Source organism: Ovis canadensis, chromosome 3, assembly GCF_042477335.2.
Source record: "Ovis canadensis isolate MfBH-ARS-UI-01 breed Bighorn chromosome 3, ARS-UI_OviCan_v2, whole genome shotgun sequence".
Taxonomy (NCBI): Eukaryota; Metazoa; Chordata; class Mammalia; order Artiodactyla; family Bovidae; genus Ovis; species Ovis canadensis.
Window position 1 is genome coordinate 176,657,174 of NC_091247.1, and position 20,651 is coordinate 176,677,824.

Here is a 20,651-nt window from a genome sequence, read left to right on the forward strand (position 1 = left end):
CCTTTTGTATATAATGTGGAATATCTCCCCTTTTCATTTCTATAGCATTTCTATATTTTCTCTATATCTATGTGATTTTACACAATCTTTGCTATTTTGTGTGGTTGTTTTCTGTAGAATAAATTCCTAGGAAAGGAAATGCATATATAAACCAAAGTCTTTTTTTTTTTAGAACGGTTGTGACAATTTTTATTTTAAAAACGTATAAAATTTCAATATTAAAATGTTACATAGCTAAAACTTAAAAATTTTTCATTTTCTTTTAAAAATCATTTGTGCTGGTTTCCTTGTATCCTAGTAACAAACAGTAGGTGTGTGTTACTACTTTACAGTAACAGTAATTGTAACAGTGACTGAAAACTGTTAATACTTAAGTGAGCAATCCTCCATGTTATTATTAAATATTATAATATTATTTACAAAACAGAATCATATTATGATACTGTCCTACAACTTGCTTGTTTCTCTCGACATATCTCTGACATATTGGCCCACACACACACATACACGCTGCTTTATTTTTGGATGGCTATCAGCTCCTTTGTAGTGCCATTTTATTGTGTAGTATATATTTAATCAGACTCTGATTACTGGGCACTTGGCTCATGTTCTTAGTAATTGCAAACAGTGCCATAGTAAGCATCTCTTTATGTTATCTTCACCATCTTGTAAGTATTTGGAACTAGAAATGGAAGTTTCTAAATCAGGTTGGGGAGTAGGTTAGACAATCAGCTTATCATGACCATGGGACAATGATGTGTGTAATCTGTACACTGCATTGTCTGAAAAGAGGCTCAATTTTGTTGGAAAGTTGGAAAAAAATTCAGTTTCTTCACCAGTAGATGGCACCTAGTCTTCCTTTATCTTGACTAAAATCGCCCGTAACTTCAGCACATTCCCAGCGTGACACTGCGCCTGCACTAACAAAGCCATGATCACATCACGTACAAATGCCCCTGTCTCATTCCACTTATCCCATGTTTGTATTGTTCTGGTTCCAGGACGCTGAGACTTTAAGCCTGAGGCTCTAACTTGAGCAGGAAGAGTTTATTTTGGGATGAAGAATCTTCCCCCATAGGAGGGCCTCTCAACCAGTGTCTCTATTTCTTTGTCTTTAGAAACTGGGAAATTTTAGAAGAGAAAATGTTTTCTAAATCTGCAGAACTGCTTGTTTTTCTTAGAAAATGTCAGACTCCTGTGTTGATCAGATTTACTCAATTTGTCGAGGGGAACACAGAGCTGCAGGGGGATTGAGGGGTCATGTTGAGAGTAATTTCAGTCGATTATGCTTAGGAAAGTGACTCTACAAATCTCCTTAAGTACATAGAGTTGATGGTTCAAATATACACAAAGTATCCATTTCATCAAACCTATAAATATACATGTTTAAAATGGCCAGGGAGAAAGGAACAGCAAACTGTAATTTTAAAAACTGTGATGACATGTAATTTTGTTTTGGGGTAGGTGTCAGTTTTCTTTAAAATGAATATATCCAGAAAGCTCAGGGTAAAAGTTTAACATTTTACTTTCTTAAACATTTTGATCAGAACAACTGTAAATTTTTTCCCCACCAAAAAATACATTAGGATGACCTTGAATAAACCTTTAAGAGAAATATAGGACAGAACTGGAAATTCATGATTTGCCTGTTCTATAAATATGGAAATGTCTTGACAGAGTTCCTGTCTCTCCTGAAAAACGATTCAAACACATGAGTTTTCTCAGAAAAATAAGAAAGATGAGTTTTGGGTTTGGTAGGAGAAGAAAATTAGGAATTATGATGCATTTGACTAATTGTACCTTGAGTACTATAAAAATTCCACATTGAGCCCTCTGGGGACCATTTTGCACTATGACACACAGAATTTACTTATTGTCACCATAACTTGCAAAATTTTAGTCCTTAAAAATATACCCAGATCTTCTTCCTCCCCTCTTCCCTTTTCCCTTTCAAATCCAGATAGGGAATGTAAAGCTAGGTTCTTTTCTAATAGAATATTTCATTAATGATTAGGTGAAATGACCCAGTAAAATACCAAGATGTGTTCTGTTCTAAGTTAGCTGAACACATCATTAGGTGGATGCCTCTTCCCTGGGAATATCCTGATAATGACATTCAGGGAAAAAAAAATAAGTGGGGAATTTTCAACTTGACAGTGATAAAATGTAAAATTATTTGCTCCAATATTCATGTAACATTCTTTATGGGTGACAACATTGTGTTTTTAAACACTCCTGTGCAGTCTAAGTCTGATACATCAAAATCCCATCTTAGCATAACTTGAGTTTTTAAAGGAAAAGTAAGTGATAACTTTGGTATGAAATGGGGAAGAACACTTTTTTTTTTTTTTAATGTGACATGAACAGAATATAGCCTTTTATACTCAGCTCAGCATTAAGCTTTCTAAAAATAATCACAAAACTGTTCACTAAAAGATTCCTTTTATATCCTCTTTCTTGGTGGATTTAGTCATGGTTATTAGGTCAAAAAGCTACTTGACAAAGAAGCTGAAGCATCAACAAACCACAACAAATGAAAAAAATAAGCCTTGGAAATGATAAGGAGTGAGGGGTGTGCTCTAGTCCAGTGACCTCTCAGAAATACTTCCATTGTATCAAGTCAGTGATGCCTGCAGACATCCTTCCTCTGAATCAATCAACTACACCAGTAGGTCCTTAAAAGTCTGACTATTGAGACCTGTGGTTACAATCTTGGCTGTACATTTTAATCACTGGGGGAAACATTAATTAAAAAAAAGACTGACTCCTAGCCCAATCCCTCCCACCCCAATTAAATCTGAATGTGGGTCTGGACAAGGCAGTGAAAGTGCTAATATGGGCATTTTTTTCATAGTCCGAAGAGTTGACTCATTGGAAAAGACTCTGATGCTGGGAGGGATTGGGGGCAGGAGGAGAAGGGGACGACAGAGGATGAGATGGCTGGATGACATCACCGACCTGATGGACATGAGTTTGAGTGAACTCCGGGAGTTGGTGATGGACAGGGAGGCCTGGTGTGCTGCGATTCATGGTGTTGCAGAGTCGGACACGACTGAGCGACTGAACTGAACTGAACTGAACTGAACAGAAGAGTTTGACGTCTATCAGGGTTAGCAAACTACCTGCCTTCTTGTGGGCCAAGTCGCTTCAGCTGAGTCCAGCTCTTTGAGACCCTATGGACTGTGGCCCGCCAGGCCCTTCTGTCCATGGAATTCTCCAGGCGAGAATACTGGAGTGAGTCTCCTTGCCCTCCTCCAGGGGATCTTTGAGACCCAGGGATTGAACCACATCTCTTATGTCTCCTGCTTTGGCAGGTGGGTTCTTTACCACTAGCGCCAGCTGGGAAGCCCCACAAACTACCTATCTAAATCTAAAATAAATTTTCCATTTCACATTCTCTGAAAAACTTACAAGCATCTGGTTAACATTTGAAGTTTTTTCCTCCCTTTCTTAGGAGGAGGCAACTGGACTGTGCTAATGATATAACTAAGTTGGGGAGAGAAGAGAATGTGACTTATGGGAAGATCCAAAGATACCCACAGAAATTATTTAAAGAAAGTAAGCTTTTCTGGCCCAGGGTGCCTCATAGCTACTATTTATTATATCATGCTTGCCAAGATATTTTTCTCCTTTCAGAGACAGTTTCCTTAGAAAGGATGAACCCAGACAGTTGGCTTCCTCCAGGATCTTGTCTTATACCCTATTTAGTAAACTCTAAAGATGACTTGAGCCTGTGAAACTTTCAAGTGAAGAACGTTTCTGATCAAACATAGTGCTCTCGCTTTAGGTAATGGGAAAACATCTTAACATTTCTTCCCAGCTTTTGTCAGCATGAGAAGCAGTACACCATGGGAGTTAGGGTGGTTAGAGACCAACCAGATTCAAATTCTGACTCTCGTATTTGCTGAATATTTAAATATTAGATTAAATTACTCAATTTCTCTGAAGTTTGTTTTCCTTATCTGTGAAATAGTGATATTAATTTTCAGGGATATTATAAGAATTAAATGGAATAATGAATACAGAATGTAAGGATTAAATGAAATCATGTATGCAAAATGCTCAGCATAGCATTTGATTCAGAATTAGTAGCCAAGAAATAACAGGTATTATTATCTTAACTGTCTTTATCCACCTCCATTTAACTGACTGGAAAAATTAACCACCTCTCTCTCTAAAAAAACATACTGACCCATGCCCCAAGCACCCTGAAATACTCTTAAGCACACAGGCTTACTTCTTTTACCAGCTGAGTTATAGACTTATCAAGAGTATTATTTGTTCCCAAACCTGTTAATGCCAGTTATTCTTGTTATTGGAATTTAATTAAATATTAAGTAAACAGATGAAATATGAATATGAAGAGTTATTTCTATGAAAACTAGGTTGAATACATAAGTAAATTCACATTGCAAAGAAAAAAAGTAGTTGTGATAAAACAACTAACTATAATGGACTTAGAAAATGGTAGAAATCTAGAAGCAATTTAGGCACAATTTGACTTTTAAATGACCTTAAGTTTTGGCTCTGCTTTTGAAAAACAAATATTGGCAGTCATATGAATATCATTTATGTAATAATGATAAGAATCTCTAGTCAGTCTAACTAATAAGGAAAAAAGACTTGGTCTTACATCAAAAAGTTGATGATTGAATACACTTAGAGAATTTATATTAAAATATTGGTACATACCATTTTCAAAAATTATCAGATCTTTTTTTGATTAACCCAACATCTTGTCATATCAGATTAAGGGAAATTCACTGAATCACATTCCAAAGATTTCACACTGGGAGGAAAGGAGAAAAGATGAATTTGTTCCTTCACAGTAGACTCTTTCTTTAAAATTAACATGAGATGGATGAGAAGACGTTTTTCTCCTGTCTTTGCATTTTATTACCCAAGTTTTTAAAGAATATTATAATGAATCTCCATTCTACAGGTGTAATGATCTATCATACAGGCTCAACTGTGTAGGCAGCATCTTGACTGAGATGCAGACTATTACAACTTTTAATGGTATAGATTATTATTTTTACCTGCTCTGTTCTTTGCAAGATGGAAGTATATATGTGTTCTCTATGTATCCAGTAGCTTTTGTTTAGCATTAAGTTTGTGAGATTCATCCATATTATTTATTCCCATTCCTATCTAATATTCTCTTGTGTAAGTATATCACAATTTATCCATTATAGTATTGAACAATTGGGTTATTTCCAGTTTTTCTTATGTTATGAATATTGCTGTTATTTATCTCATGTGACTGTATTTCTTTGGGTTGCTAGGAGTGACATTGCTGGGTCATAATCAGCTTCTGTAAATGATGCCATGCATTTTTTTTCAAGCTGGTTGTTCTAGTTTCAGTTTTAAAATATTTGCTTTGTTGTGTTAGCCTGTGAGGTTCAGACAGCACATGAGGGTCAGAAGAACCTCTGTTTGAAAGTTCTTCATCTAAGAGGCTCTTAGATAGCATGCCTGAAACTCTTCTTTCTTTGAGACATTTCTGGAGAAAAATTTAAATTCCCTAGTTGGCTTCCCTGTAGCTCCTGCAATGCAAGAGGCCTGGGTTTAATTCCTGGGTCAGGAAGATCCCCTGGAGAAGAGAATGGCAACCCACTCTAGTATTTTTGCCTGGAGAATCCCATGGACAGAGGAGCCTGGAAAGCTACAGTCCATGGGGTCGTAAGAGTCAGACAAGACTTAGCAACTAACCATCACCATCAATTGGGATTACAGAACAGATCACACTTCAAGGCAGATGGCCAGCATTCTGTGTGGAGAGCCCAAGAGGTATCCAAACTGCAGAATTTTGAAAGTACTGTTGGAGATTTAGGTAATTATTGCAAAATTAGTTTGCGATGTGACTCTGTTGATATTCTACTTGGGAATATGTCACAGGAGGAAAGTTATACACAAGCCAAGATATTTGAATGTAACAGAAGACTTGATCTCTATGTGCAGTTATGATAATCTCTCTTGTCTCTGAGAAGGGAAATGATCACAGTATTATGGTGGAAATAGACTTAATAGACCTTGGAGAACTGTGGGGTCAAAGAGGAGTCAAAGTTTCTGGCTCAGGTGATTGGGTTAATGATGGGTTTATTCATCCTGATAAAGAATAGAGGAGAAGCAAGTCATGCTGTGTGGCTAATGCAGCTCTGACTCCAAGAAGTCTTTCTACGTTGGTGGGAACAAATTCTTTAACCAGTGAAAGGAGTCTGGCCTCTTAAATAGTTCCTAGGTTTTACCAATAAACTATACTAGGACATGAGGGGTGAGGGGCAGGGGAGGAGAGGGTGAGATTTATAGAGAGTAACATGGAAACTTACATTACCATATGTAAAATAGATAGCCAATGGGAATTTGCTGTATGGCTCAGGGAACTCAAACAGGGGCTCTGTGTCAACCTAGAGGGGTGGGATGGGGAGGGAGGTGGGAGGGAGGTTCAAGAAGGAGGGGACAAATGTATACCTATGGCTGGTTCATGTTGGTGTTTGACAGGAAACAACGAAATTCTGTAAAGCAACTATCCTTCAATTAAAAAATAAATAGATTTTTTAAAAAAAAACCATTTTAAGCCAGCAATTGCAAGATGGCATCAGCAACCATGAGTTCTAGTCCACTGGGTGGCATAGAAAGGTGTCAACTCATCCCTCAAGTACTTTGAGTTTCACAGTGCAGTGAACTGTAAGGTGAACTGTGGGTGTCTATGTCTGTCTCCCCAGCAAACTATTGAGGGCAGACGGTGGGTCTTTTCATTGTTGAATATCCAGTGCTAACATTGTGCTAGCCCTAGAGGACACACTCCATAAATGGATGCTAAGCTAAACTGAACTGAGGTCCCTTTAAGAAATGGGAGTCTTGTTTATCTCCAGACTGTTGTTGAATTGAATGACAGGAAGGTTTAGGGTGGTGTTGAAAGCTTTTTCTGAAAGTTTATTCAGAATTTGCTTTGGAATAAACAATTGGTATTAAATTGATTATAATCATACATTCATAAACCTGTTTTTTTAAAAGCTTTTTAATTGAGCTTACAAATCTAATAATTATATTTTTACCTCTGGCAAAATTTAGTCAGCACTTTTAAGGAGATAGCATAATTAGATTGTTCCATTTATGAATCTGGTTAAATTTTCTTTCTAAACAGCACATTGCTCTAAAAGGCCAGATTTCATAAATTTAATATACTTGGTAAAAAATATTTTATTTTTATGAATTAAGTAAAACTTAAAATACTTAAGTAAACCCATGGGTGTGTATAAAATAAAATTCTCTGAGATATGCTAATATTGCCCATAAAGTCTAAGAGATTTCAGCTGAAGACCGCAAATCTAAATCAATTATTCAATTATATATTTCAAATTGGAATTACCAGGCTGTTTCCTAAACAGCACAGTACACATGTCAAATGGTAAACGAAGATATTAAGATATCCATGGTTTTATTGGATAAATTTGATATGTAACATAGTATAAATTTAAGGTATATATCATGTTACTTTGACAACATTTATATTTTTTAATATGGTTGACATTGTAATAATATTTACCATAATACATACTTAAAGTACAATATTATTGCCTGTGTCCAGTAAATTTACCATAATACATACTTAAAGTACAATATTATTGCCTGTGTCCAGTAAACTGTACCTTAAATCCCCTATCTCTATTTTAGTATTCGTTACAAGTTTGTACCCTTAAACACTATCAATCTTATCCTACCGCCTCTTTGCCCCTGTTACCCACTGTTTTACCTGATTTTCTATTAAGTATCTGTCAAGTATCTGTAACTCTGGACCAATCCCACACCCAGCTGACCCCTTCCTTTCATTTCATGTTCCTTTAGCTTTTAAGATATGTGGCTAGATTTCTCATTTATATCTAAAGATCTGAGGACTTAACAGAATTGGAAGATACATAAATGTTTTTTCCTCTTAAAAGACTTTGAGTGGACTAAATCTTAAGATATAAAAAAGTTTTTCTATTTTACTCAATGGAAACTAAGGCTAGTGTAACTTTCAGGAATATTTTATATGATGTTTATGACTTTGTCTGACTTGTAGTCCTAAGTCATGAAATCATTCTATTGCTACATCCGTCAAAAGTAAAACACTGAAAGTCTTATATGTCAGACTTGCCCCTTCATAATCAATAGACAGACATTATGAATGACAGTTCTTTGCAGACTTTGCTAGTTGATCACTGCATTTTCCTCATTTTCCCAGAGCCCTTAAAAAGTAGCATTGCAGATGGCACTACAGAGATCTATGGACTGAGCCTAAACAGGACACCTCTTTGCCACCTTCTTCGTCATGCTAAGGGAGCAGTAAACATCTCAGGATCAGGAGACATGTGTTTTCAAAGGAAAGATATTCACCTAAATTTATTTGAGGAAATACAGTTTAATGGTTAAGACCTTGGGTTACAAAAGACATACCTTCTTTCAAATATATGGTCCATCCTAACTGAGCTTTGGGAAATTATCCAACCTCCTTGTACCATAATTTTCTCATCTTAAAATGTGGATAGAATGCAGCATTTTATGAGTGTGAAAGGAGATAATTTACGTAAAATGCTAAGCAGATTGCCTGGGATATTGGAAAGTGTGAAAGTGAAAGTGTTAGCCGCTCAGTCATGTCTGACTCTACAACCCTATGGAGCCCGCCAGGCTCCTCTGTCCATGGGATTCTGCAGGCAAGAATACTGGAGTGGGTAGCCATTCCTTTCTCCAGGGGATCTTCCTGACCCAGAGATTGAACCCAGGTCTCCTGCATTGCAGGCGGATCCTTTACTCTCTGAGCTACCAGGGAAGCTCTGGAAATGTTTACTGAATGATGATGGTCACTTCCCTGAATTTTCTGGGCATCAGAAGAGAGAAGAAAATCATGTCTTCAGCCAGCGAGGAAAACGAGGGCAATGTGTGACAGCAGCAGTGGTCAGGGCAGCTGAGCAGGACCAGAGTCTTTGCAAACAAAGGCAGCAGGCAGAAAATAAATCTGAGCTGCAGAATCCCATCACAGAGGCCCCAGTGCTGCAAATAGCAGCTGCAGCTGCAGACTAACGGCTGGTCTTTACATGTCCACAGTGTGAAAAGATTCATTGTGACAAACCGGTCTTTTCCATCACACCCACACAAAGCCAGCAATCATACATAGGAGTAAACTCTGAATGTTTAGCAGCTATATATATATATATATATATTTTTTTTTTTTCTTTAAGTAGAGAATAGCAGACTAACTGAGAATACAGATTATGTATATGAGAGAGAGGGCTTGGTGAATTTTGTATGCTGCCTAGATGTTCTCATATGCAGTACAGAGGATTCTGGATTGTTTAGCTGCCAATAGTAACTCTTTCCACCTGTAAGACATTTACCAGGTTCAGACAGTATGCCAAGGACTTCACACGTGTTAGCATCTCTATGGGGCGGGTGTGAGTGGCTCAGACGGTAAAGCGTCTGTCTACAATGCGAGAGACCCGGGTTCTATCTCTGGGTCAGGAAATGGCAATCCACTGGAGAAGGAAATGGCAATCCACTCCAGTACTATTTGCCTGGAAAATCCCATGGACAGAGGAGCTTGGTAGGCTACAGTCCATGGGGTCGCAAAGAGTCGGACACGACTGAGCGACTTCACCAGACCTTGAAAAGGGACCAGCAAAAGACGAAGCAGCTAAGGCTCAGGTTAGATACTTGACTGAACACTGAAAGATTCTAAATACAGAGCCAAGATAAAAACCAACTCCAGTATCTTATTGTTAAAACTTTGCTGTGCTTCCTTGAAATGACAATGATGTCTTGCTCACAAGTTATTTCCTGTGCTTGTTTCTTGTTACCGCAGAAAAGGGGCAAGGTGCCACACTTGTTTTTTTTTGTATCTCTAAGCTTTCAATTCTTAGTAAGAAGTGAGTGGACACTTACTGATAGATAAGATGTTATGATGGAAGAGGGGAAGGGGAGAAATTGGTCAGATCTCACTGACATTACCTCAAAGTTACTTAAAGAAAAAAGAAGAAAGATTTACCTGTCAATCTGTTTACATTCTTTTTGTTTAGCTGCGTGCACGTGCTAAGTTGCTTCAGTCGTGTTGGGCTCTTTGTGACGCTATGGACTGTAGACTGCCAGGCTCTTCTGTTCATGAAATTCTCCAGGCAAGAATACTGGAGTGGGTTGCCATGCCCTCCTCTAGGCGATCTTCCCCACCCAGGGATAAGAACCTGTGTCTCTTGTGTCTCCTGCACTGGCAGGTGGGTTCTTTACCGCTAGCTCCACCTGGGAAGCCTAAATCCTGGTTACAAACTATTACGATAAGACAAGATGCTACCTCAAGAATACCGAAGTTTTGACTAAGTACTGCAAACTGAAATGCCCACCTGGGCTTGGTACTTAATGCAAATGAGTGAAGTGGCCTAAGAAGCAACTTGGGTGACTCCCCCTGAGCTCCAGCCGATTGTTTCTACCTACACCCAGTATTTCCAAGATAAGCCAAAAATTCATGATTTGAATGCTTTTTATAGTTTTCACATGAAACAAGTGTGTAGGCCAGGCAAAATTAACTTGCAGACTGGTTTTACAGGTCACAGGCTACCAGGTTGAGACCTCTGGTTTAAACAGTAAGACACATAAATATGGAGAATAGGAGCTAGACTGTAATTGGCGCACGAGGAATATATGTAAAGTATTCAGAAAAGTCAGAGATAATATTCAGCAGGAGCATTAGAGAAGACTTTGTGAAGGATGTCACCTTTCAGTTTATCCTTCCGAAATGCATCAGCTTTGGAACCGCTACAGTGGGAATGAACACTGCTTCAGCTGCAGGAAATAGTACCAGCTAAGACCTGCGGATGGGAAACCATAAGTCAGGGGCCTCTGAGCTACACTGTACTTTGATATTCTTGTTTATTTGTTTCATTTTGGTTTGTTTTTTAGTTTCTTACTAAAAATATATTTACTGCCCATGTAACCCACAGTCATCAGAATTAGAAAAATGTCTGTGTGTTGGCAATAAACACTAAAAGCATGGAGAAGATATGGAGACTGAAAATCATTAGGGTTCATAAATTAAAAGAGATTTTAAGGCAATGGAACTCTCACATAGTGTGCGGCAGGACATGAAACTTAAAAGACCATCCGAATCTTGGAAAGGATCCAGCAAAGGCACCGGGACTAATTTGGGAGATGAAGGGTATGTCTTAGGAGGAGAGGCTTAGAGGGCTTAACATGCTTCAGCTTTAAAATAAGGCGGGTGAGCAGAGTTCTATTGATAGCCTGCAAGGCTTCCAGTATGAACTTGTACTTGGTGTGAGATAAAATCCAAAGTCACACTAAGGAATGTCAAGAAGGCAGGTTCCTTTCTTTTTTCCTGGTTGAGTCCAGGAACATTTTGTGCAAAAAAGCTTTTCTTGTTTGTTCGTTTTCTAAATGGAATGGACTTCCATAAGCATTTGGGGGAACAGCTTCAGTTTTATTACCATCCATTCACTGAAGTGCTAAATTTAAAGGTCAGTTATTCATAATAGCAATTTATGATGTTGTGAGTCGAGACATCAGTGTCCTGGTAGCTTCAAGTGCACGCAGATTAAATCTGAGACACACATACAGATACAGGTAGAAATGAGAGAGAGAGAGAGAGAGTCTCCTTTCCTCTCTGTTTTACTAAGCCACTCAATTCAGTTCAGTCACTCAGTCGTGTCCGACTCTTTGCGACCCCATGAACCACAGCACGCCATGCCTCCCTGTCCAACACCAACTCCCAGAGTCCACCCAAACCCACGTCCGTTGAGCCGGTGATGCCATCCAACCATCTTATCCTCTGTCATCCCCTTCTCCGGCCCTCAACCTTTCCCAGCATCAGAGTCTTTTCAAATGAGTCAGCTCTTCGCATCAGGTGGCCAAAGTATTGGAGTTTCAGCTTCAACATCAGACCTTCCAATGAACACCCAGGACTGATCTCCTTTAGGATGGACTGGTTGGATCTCCTTGCAGTCCAAGGGACTCTCAAGAGTCTTCTCCAACACCACAATTCAAAAGCATCAATTCTTTGGTGCTCAGCTTTCTTTATAGTCCCACTCTCACATCCTTACATGACCACTGGAAAAACCATAGCCTGGCTAGATGGACCTTTGTTGACAAAGTAATGTCTCCGCTTTTTAATATGCTATCTCGGTTGGTCATAACTTTCCTTCCAAGGAGTGTCTTTTAATTTCATGGCTGCAGTCAACATCTGCAGTGATTTTGGAGCCCCTCCCCCCCAAATAAAGTCTGTCACTGTTTCCACTGTTTCCCCAGTTACTTAGTTAAAGCTCATAAATCATCACAAAACTTGCATAGGAAAAACTGGAAGTAAATGCAACAATTTTAGCGATTTTAATCTCTAATTGGTTAAATTTTTAATATTTAATATAATTGTAAGTTTAGAAGCAGGACTCAGGATCAAGAACACAGATGAGTTCCGAAATGTGTTCACACAGTAATAGTTGAGGATGTGAGAGGGATGAGCTTATCCAGGTGGAGAATGCAGACAGAGAGAAAGGGGTCTGGAGGCAGAAGCTTAGGCTAAGTTCCCTACCTCACTCCTGGCCAGGGACCTAGCAAGGAAAAGAGGGAGAGCAGGGGGAGATGTGCACCTGTGCATACTAAATCATTTCAGTCATGTCCAACTCTTTGTAACATTATGGACCACCTGTAGCCCCCCAGGCTCCTCTGTTCATGGGCTTCTCCTGGCAAGCATACTAGAGTGGGTTGCCAAGCCCTCCTGCATGGGATTTTCCCAACCCAGAGACTGAACCCATATCTCTTATGTCTCCTGCATTGGCAGGTGCGTTCTTCACCACTAGTGCCACCTGGGGCGGAGATGTAGGGTCTATCATCTACTGCCATAAGCCCTTTCCTCCTGATCACTTTTCAGTCATCTAAACAGTCCTTTAGCTCTACACGTATCTTTTGCTATGGACTGAATTGTGGCCCCACTCCCCTTCCAATTCCTGTGTTGAATCCTACCCCTTCCCCCCAACCCCGCCCCGCCGCTGCATAGGATGGCATTTGGAGATGAGGCCTTTGAGATGTAATTAAGTTTAGATGAGGTCATGAGGGTGTGATCCTCACGATGAGATGGGTGTCCTTGTAAGGAGAGTCAGCAGAGAGCTTGCTCTTCGTCTCTGTGTCCTGGAGGACATATGAGAAAGCAGCCAGCTACAAACCAGGAAAGGGGCTCTCACTATAATCTGACCAGGCACTCAGAACTCAGGCTTCCAGCCTCAGAACTGTGAGAAATAACTTACTGTTATGACACCCAGTCTGTGGTATTTTGTTATGGCAGCCTGAGTTGACTAATCTACCTTCAAAAACAATTTCGGGGGGGTAATCTTTATACATTTTCATTTTTAAAACATTGAACTATAGTTAATTTACAATGTTGTGTTTATTCCAGGTGTACAGCAAAGTGACTCAGTTATACATATGTATACTTTTTTTCTTTTGTTTTTTTGAAAGCACTAACTTTAGGTCCTTGGGGCTTCCCTTGTAGCTCATTTGGTAAAGAATCTGCCTACAATGCAGGAGACTGGGGTTCAATTCCTGGGTCAGGACTATCCCCTGCAGAAGAAAATGGTAACGCACTCCAGTTTTCTTGCCTGGAGAATCCCATGCGTAGAGAAGCCTGGCAGGCTACAGTCCATGAGTTTGTAAGAGTTAGATGTGACTTAGCAACTAAAGCACCCACTTTAGGTCCTGAAAAGCTTAAATGAAATGTCAAGGAACCCTGAATAGCCAAAATAATACTAAAAGAGAAGAACAAAGTTGGAGGTTACACTTCCCAATCCCAAAACTTACTATAAAGCTATAGTAATAAAAACAGGGTGGTACTGACATAAGAGAGAGACATATAGGCCAATGGAATGGAACTGAAAGACTAGAAATAAACCCTCACATCTACGGCCAAATGATTTTCAACTAGAGTGCCAAGACCATTCAATGAGAAATGAATAGTTTCTTCAACAGAGGCTGCTGGGACAACTGGATGAAAGTGAAAGTGAAGCTCTCTCAGTTGTGTCCGACTTTTTGCAACCGCATGGACTGTAACCCGCCAGGCTCCTCTGCCCATGGAATTCTCCAAGCCAGAATACAGAAGTGGGTAGCGTTCCCTTCTCCAGAGGATCTTCCCAACCCAGATATTGAACCCAGGTCTCCTGCTTTGCAGGATATCCACATACAAAAGAATGAATTTAGGCCCCAACATCACACTGATAAAAAATAAACTCGAAATGTATTAACAACAACAACAAAAAGAATGGAAGGAAGGAAAGCATTAACAACCTAAATATGAGTTAAAACCATAAAAATTTTAGAAGAAAACAGAGTGAAATCTTCATGATATCAACAGTTTGAACATCAAGAGAAAAATCAGACTTCATCAAAATTAAAAACTTTGGTGCATCAAAGTTTGTGCATAATCAAAGTGAAAAGGTAACCTACAGAATAGGAGAAAATATTTGCAGATCATCTATTTGATAAGTGTTTAGTATTCAAAACATATATAAAACTTTTTTTGTAAAAATAATTCTACATTTATTTAATATGAAACATTTTCCTTCATGATACATTCATGCCAACAAAATGTAACAATACTTTGAAATATATGTCCTTAATTATCGTTACAAGATTTCCTGGGCTATGTAGTCTACTTTATGATAATATGTAGTCTACTTTTATTTAATATGGCATTTTAAAATTTTTTGACAGATAATTTTATTATCAAATTAAGTTAAAGAAAATATGTTTAAATCTGAAGAACAAACATCATTTCTTATATTTATTTAATTTAAATTTGCCATTTTACAAAATGGCTTAAGTTGGCTTCAAAGGAAAATATATAAGTGAGGCCATCTGTATGCCTTCTTTGGAGAAATGTCTACTTAGATCTTCTGCCCATTTTTTGGACTGGGTTGTTTGTTTTTTTTTTGTTGTTGTTATTGAGCTTCATGAGCTGTGTATATATTTTGGAGATTAACCCCTTGTCTATTGCTTCATTGGCAAATGTTTTCTCCCATTCTGAAGATTGCCTTTTCATTTTGTTTATGGTTTCCTTTGCTGTGCAAAAGCTGTTAAGTTTAATTAGATCCCATTTGTTTATTTTTGCTTTTATTTTCTTTACTGTAGGTTGTTGTTGTTCAGTCACTCAATAACATCCAACTCTTTGTGACCCCATGGACTCCACACCAGATCGCCCTGTCCTTCACCACCTCCCAGAGTTTGCTCAAACTCATTTCCGTTGAGTCAGTGATGCCATCCATCCAACCATCTCCACCTCTGTCATTCCCTTCTCCTCCTGCCTTCAATCTTTCCCAGCATCAGGGTATTTTCCAGTGAGTCGGCTCTTCACATCAGGTGGCCAAAGTATTGGAGTTTCAGCTTCAGCATCAGTCCTTCCAATGAATATTCAGGATTGATTTCTTGTAGGATTGACTGGTTTGATCTTGCAGTCCAAGGGACTCTCAAGAGTCTTCTTCAACACCACAGTTCAAAAGCATCATTTCTTTGGCACTCAGCCTTCTTTACAGTCCAACTCTCACATCTATACATGACTACTGGAAAAATCAGAGCTTTGACTAGATGGACATTTGTAGGCAGAGTAATGTCTCTGCCTTTTAATATGCTGTCTAGGTTGGTCATAGCTTTTCTTCCAAGGAGCAAGCATCTTTTAATTTCATGGCTCCAGTTACTGTCTGTAGTGATTACTCTAGGAGGTGGATCAAAAAAGATTTTGCTGCTATTTATGTCAAAGAATGTTCTGCTTATGGTTTCCTCTAAGAATTTTATAGTGTCAGGCCTTACATTTAGGTCTTCAATCCATTTTGAGTTTATTTTTGTTTATGGTGCTAGGGCATGTTCTAATTTCATTCTTTACATGAATCTGTTTAGCTTTCCCAGCACCACAGAATACATAGAACTCTTATTACTCAAAACAAAAACAACCCACTTGAAAAATGGGTAAAGGACTTACATATACATTCCTCCAAAGAAAATATCCAAATAGCCAACAAGCACATAAAAAGTGCTAAACATCATTAGTTATCAGTGAAATGCAAATCAAAACCAACAGTGAGACATAACTCACCTTCCAGGATGGTTATTTTTGTTTTGGCCACACCCTGCAGCTTTTAGGATCTTAGTTCCCTGACAGACGATTGAACCCGAGCCCTTGGCAGTGAAATCACGGAGTCCTAACCACTGGACCACGAAGGAACTCCCAGAATGGCTATCATTCTTAAACACGAAAATAATAAGTGGTGACAAAGATATGAAAAAATTGAACCTTTGTACATTGCCGCTGGGAATGTACATAGTGCAGCTACTAAGGAAAACAGTTGGTGCTTCCTCAAAAAGTTAAATATAGAATCACCACATGATCCACCAATTGCTCCTAAGTATATATCCCAAAAAACTGAAATTGAGTATTCGATGAAGTATGCATACACATATATTCCCAGCAGCATTAGTCACAAAAGGTGGAAATAACCTAAATATCCATTAGGAATGAATGGATAAGTAAATTGTGGTATATTCATATGCTAGACTATTACTGTCATAAAAAGGAGTTAAATATTCCTTTTTATATAACACAGTGTGAGTGGACCTTGAAAACATTATGTTACATAAAAAAGTCAGACACAAAAGGTCACATATTGTATGACCCCATTTATATAAAATATATAGAACAAATAAATTGATAGGGACAGAAAACATACCACTGGTTGCCCAAGAATGAACAGAGGTGAATGGGAGGTAACTGTTCAGTGGGTACCAGGTTTCCTTTTAGGATGATGAATTCGTTTGGAACTAGACAGAGGTGATTACACAACATTCTGAATGTTCTAAATGCAACTCAATTTTTCTCTTTAAGTGGTTAATTATTTGTGATGTGAATTTTACCTCAATAAAAAATTTATTTAAAAAGTAACAAACCCCTTAATTCCTTAGACATTTACAAATGCCCTTTCAAATAACTTCTGAATCAATGATAAAATTAAAACCAAAATTTGATTATTCAGAAATTAATGAAAAAGTAAGTACTCTAAATCAAAATATGAGTGATATAACTAAAGACCTAGGCTGTAAATAAAGTCTAAATCAAATTCTCAACATAGAAAGCAACAACAAAACAAACTGGACCAAAAGAAGTTAGGAGAAGAAAATAGAGTAAAACCATAAGCTATTTTTTCCAAAGCACCAACAAAAATAGTTATACACTAGAAAAACATATTAATGGAGAGAGGAAAAGTAAAAAAATAGATTAGTAATTAAGGATCAGAAAAATGGCAAATTATTACCAATAAAACATTGTACATAAAATTTTCTTAAATCTAGAAGAATTAAAAGGTTTTGTAAAGGAAAAAAAGTTAATTTAAAAAGGAGATACTCCTGAAACTAACATAACATTGTACATTGTTTCGAAGTCCATAGAAGACATTGAATTATTATTGTCAAAGATTTACCATTTAAACGGGCACCAGGCCAGACTGTTTTATAACCAAATATCATCTATTTTCAGTGAACACATTTTCCTGTTATTTACACTATTTTAAATGTCAGAAAAGATACATGTCTAAATTAATTTTTTGTTGCTAATATAACTTATTGATAAAAATAGCACAAAAAGAACTTTTAGAGTAATTTCATCAACAAATTCAAATATATATAAAACAAAATACTAGAAAATGGATCCAGAATTGTATTAATAGAATAATACACCATAATGAAATAGGATTACTGCTACCAGAAAGGCAAGGCTTGTCCAACATTAGGCAATTTTTCAAAATATAGAACTCATTCTATAAACAAATTAAAGAAGAAAAACATGTGACTACAACAATGTATACCAAAATACATTTGCTAAAAATCAATAGTCGTTACTAACAGTTAAGTGAATAGGAAAAAAGGGAAACTACATAAAAATAATAGCCTATTTGCTACAAACAGCAAATGTCATAGTTCAAAATCTAGATCCATTTCTATTAAAATAAAAAATAAGAGAGGAAGACTCACCTTCTGCACTATTATAACATTACATTTGGGCTTCTAACTAATGTAACAAGAAAATAAAATAAATAAAAATTGAAAATTAAACAAAATTATCATTTTGCATATTATATAATTGTCATGTACTGTGCTCAGTCGCTCAGTCATGTCCAACTTTTTGTGACCCCATGACTGTAGCCAGCCAGGCTCCTCTGTCCATGGGATTTTCCAGGCAAGAATACTGGAGTGGGTTGCCATTTCCTTCTCCAGGGGATCTTCCCAACACATGGTTTGAACCCATGTCTCCTGCTTAGCAAGTGGATTCTTTTACCACTGGGCCACCTGGGAATACAAAAAAATTGTAAGAATAACTTCATAGTTTTTCTTTATACTCTCAGTAACCAGTTACAATACTTCGGCCACCTGATGCAAAGAGACAACTCATCAGAAAAGCCCCTGATGCTGTGAAAGATTGAGGGCAGGAGGAGAAGGAGACGGCAGAGGATGAGATGGTTGAATGGCATCACCGACTCAATGGAGATGAGCTTGAGCAAGCTCTGGGTGATGGTGTAGGAAGCCTGGCGTGCTGCAGTCCATGGGGTCACAAAGAGTTGGACAAGACTGAGCAACTGCACAACAACCAGCTGCAAGGACTTCCTAGGCGGCGCTAGTGGTAAAGAGCCTGCCTGCCAGTACAGGAGACATAGGAGACGTGGGTTCCACCCCTAGGTCAGGAATATTCCCTGGAGGAGGGCATGGCAACCCACCCCGCATTCTTTCCAGGAGAATCCCATGGGCATAGGAGGCTGGTGGGTTACAGTTCTTAGAGTCGCAAAAAGTTGGACATGACTGAAGCAACTAAAATGTCTAGGCACAAACTTAACATGAAGGATATAGGATTTTAAATAATTTTTTAAAATTGAGGCATAATTGATATACAATATCATAAATTTCAGGTGTAAAACAGAGTGACTCACAATTTGTAAAGGTTATACTCCATTGGTAATTATTATAAAATATTGGCTATATTTCCTGTGCTGTACAATATATGCTTATAACTTATTTATATTTCTCTGCACTCTTTGGTTGGTGCAGGGAACATTACTGCTTTTATTTTGAAAGATGTGGCAGAGATTGATATTTACCTATCTACCATTCATTCTCATTCTCTTTAATAAAAGATGCTTATTACCACTGAGAATGCCACTCAGCTTCTTCTATAGTCAGATATGACCATGTAATCAAGTTATGGCCAGTGGGATATATTAGATGTTTTATGTGGGACTTCAAAGAAATCACAAAGATATTTAGAAAGTGAGTCCTTTTTTCCTGCTGCCTGGAATGTAGATGTAATGACTAGAGCACTAGCAGCCATTTTGGATCGTGAAGTTACCTGGGATGACAGAACAGAAAGAAGGAGTCTAGATTCCTGATGACAGTGTGGAGTCACAACAATGACTCTAATTACTTTTGGACTTGCTTTAAGTGAGTGAGAAATACTTCTGTCTTGGTTCAATTGACATTATTTTGTGATTTTGTGTTATATTCAGCCTAATCTCATCCTAAATAATACGAAAAGGAAAACCCAGTAAAGGATTTAATAAACTAAAATAAAAAGAGTCCTGTTGGCCAATTTTCCCTTTGCTGATGGAGATAAGGAATCTGAAAACTTCCAGCTGAATATATACCATCAGAAACAGAGGTTACATGTTTTAAAACAAAACAGTTCTAAAAGAAAAAAAATACAGTCCTGGGAAAATTACACATGTCTACTTATTCTTCTAACTTGGAATCTTACTTTAACCATATAATGCACTCTACAACTATTTATCTTGGGATCTGTCCATACTTCCAATTCCTTAAATAATGTTTTGTCTTTTTAAAATCAAGTCCTTAGTTACCAAAAAGTTCCCTGGGCTATAAAATGTCTTCTCCATGGATTGCAGTATGTCCTGGCACATGTTCACTTCAGTAAAATGATCAGTGTATTAAAAACCCAACCAAGTGTCTGCAGAAGCCAGTGATGGCATGGCACCTCTTCTGTGGCATGTGTGAAATCTGCCCATCACTATAAACATTCTTTGCAACATGACACTCTGCCCTTATGTCCATTTCATATGTGGTGTTCAGTGTGATGGGAAAGCTGGGGGAAAAAAAGATTCTTTTTTTAAGGACTAGTCATATAGAATCACAATGTTAAACCTAGAAGGGGCTTCAGAGGTCATTTTTTCAGACCCCTCATTTTACACAAAAGGAATCAGAGGCCCAGAAAGGCCATTTGATGTTCTTAAACTCTTCTGGTTAATGATAGGTCCTGAAATAGAAACCAAGAGTCCACTTCAAATTCTAGGTTTTTTAACTTGTTTCATCTATTAATGGATCCTCTAATGATAGACTGGGTGGGGAGGAGACAGTTACTGTTTTTTTCTTTCAATACATCTAACTTTGTATTACAGAATATACTGTATTCTGGCTGACATTTAGCTGTTTAGCATCTAAGAGCAAACAAATATTTTAGAAAGCAAAACAATATGCTCAGTAGCACTATGTGATTGAGAAAAGGCTTTCTTTGTAGAAGATGTTCATTAACCTTCTTGACTGGTTTTCCGCCTCCTCCCCACCAAATAGCTAAAGCA